Raw genomic sequence first — 1,865 nt, forward strand, 5'->3', positions numbered from 1 at the left:
GTGTGTGTGCACCCAGTTTGAGTTCCTGATAACGTTGACTTGACTAAGAATTTCAGAGGGGGGGTTATTTTCACTTATCAGTAACTGAATAAGAACAAAGCATTGGCTATTTATCATTCAATCAAAAATTTAATCGACTCTCTCTCTCTCTCTCTTCTCTCTCTTTTCTCTTTCCTCCATTTTGTGTCCTTGTCTCTATGCTAAAAGCTGCTAATCTCACTTCTAGGTTATCAGCTCCTCCCTCATTTCGCAACTATTGTTCTTATCGTTTCATATCCCCAGCTATTTGCAACAACTTATCTGAACTTACCAATACATTACATTTCACAACGAGAGAGAGTAAGTAAGATCTTTCATTTTGCTTCCTTTCTCCACACATATATTCCGCTTATATGTTCTCTTTTTTTGTCTCTCATGACAATGGATTGTTTCTTACCGTGCCATGAAGATTGGATTTAGGCATAAGCTACACCTAAAGACCTGCATGAATTTAAATACAAGCTACAACTTGGTATTTCAACTATATGAAATCTCATATTATTTTCCTTTTCATTTGTTACAACTTTCATATTGATCTATAATTAAATAATGATTTATATTTTCTTCAATTAACGTAATTTGGTAACATTTAACTCTTTTACTTGTTTCAGTCATTTGACTGCGGCCATCCTGGGGCACCGCCTTTAGTCAGCAAATCGACCCCAGGACTTATTCTTTGTAAGCCTAGTACTTGTTCTATCGGTCTCTTTTTGCCGAACCGCTAAGTTACGGGGACGTAAACACACCAGCATCAGTTGTCGAGCGAAGTTGGGGGACAAACACAGACACACAAACATATACACGCACATACATATATATATATACATATATACGATGGGCTTCTTTCAGTTTCCGTCTACTAAATCCACTCACAAGGCTTTGGTCGGCCCGAGGCTATAGTAGAAGACACTTGCCCAAGGTGCCACGCAGTGGGACTCTTTTATTCATTTACTTCCAGTCGTTAAACTGTGGCCATGCTACCGCATGTTAACAATTGTTAAATAGAGTATAACCTCTTACATAATTCTCTCTATTGGGGTTTCACCATTGCTAAATCTGGCTCCACGTACGAGCCCGGGGCAATAGATTTGTTTCAAACCAGCACTGCTAAGCTGTTGTTGTTGTTGTTGTGGCTGCTATTGTTTTTTTTGTTTTTGTTTTTTACTTGTTTCAGTCATTACACTGCGGCCATGCTGGGGCACCGCTTTAAGGAATTTACAGTCGAATAAATCGACCCCAGTACTTTTTTAAGCCTGATACTTATTGTATCAGTCTGTTTTGCCGAAATGCCAAGTTACGAGGACGCAACTTGTCAAGCGGTTGTAGAGCGGTAGTGGGGGTAAAAACGACACACACACACGTTGCTATTGTAGATGTTTCTAGACTATTTTTGCCGTTGCTGTTATTGAAGCTGTTGCTTTTGTTGCTATTTAACCCCAGTCATCTTGATCAAGCAGACTAATCAAAGGTATTTCAATCCGAACAACACTGTCAATTTTCTTCGTAGTGGTGGACGGGTTACACACAACATTAATAAATGTGTACATTTTATGTAAAGACGGTACGACGAGACTTGGGCATAATTTCACTGCTATTTCTAGCAGATCAAGTACCGCTTGGAAACCTCCTCATTGACATCAGTTCCCATGTAAAAGAAATATCGATCATTTAGAGGGCAAATATCTGGACAAAATGCCTTTAAGGTTACATTAACTCTAAAATAATCCGATTTCATTTCTCAAAAAGAAAAGCGGACAGAAACGAAGACATTTTTCAAAATTCGGTGCCTCGTTTACATTAACTCAACCTCTTATATATATATATAT

At 38.4% G+C, this 1,865-nt stretch overlaps 1 protein-coding gene across 2 annotated transcripts in view; it reads left to right on the plus strand.

Moving 5' to 3' along the window:
- The first annotated feature begins 174 nt into the window (after window positions 1-174).
- LOC106867755 (chitin synthase chs-1) overlaps window positions 175-1,865 on the plus strand; it is a 40,635-nt gene continuing 38,944 nt past the window's right edge. Inside the window, exon 1 of one of the 2 annotated variants that reach the window (XM_014912720.2) lies at window positions 175-339. The gene's annotated coding sequence lies outside the window, so the exon portion shown is untranslated. Of the gene's footprint in view, window positions 340-377; window positions 512-1,865 lie in introns of those variants that run through there. The other variant, XM_014912721.2, reaches the window with a different exon arrangement.

This window comes from Octopus bimaculoides, chromosome 22 (assembly GCF_001194135.2).
Source record: "Octopus bimaculoides isolate UCB-OBI-ISO-001 chromosome 22, ASM119413v2, whole genome shotgun sequence".
Lineage (NCBI taxonomy): Eukaryota > Metazoa > Mollusca > Cephalopoda > Octopoda > Octopodidae > Octopus > Octopus bimaculoides.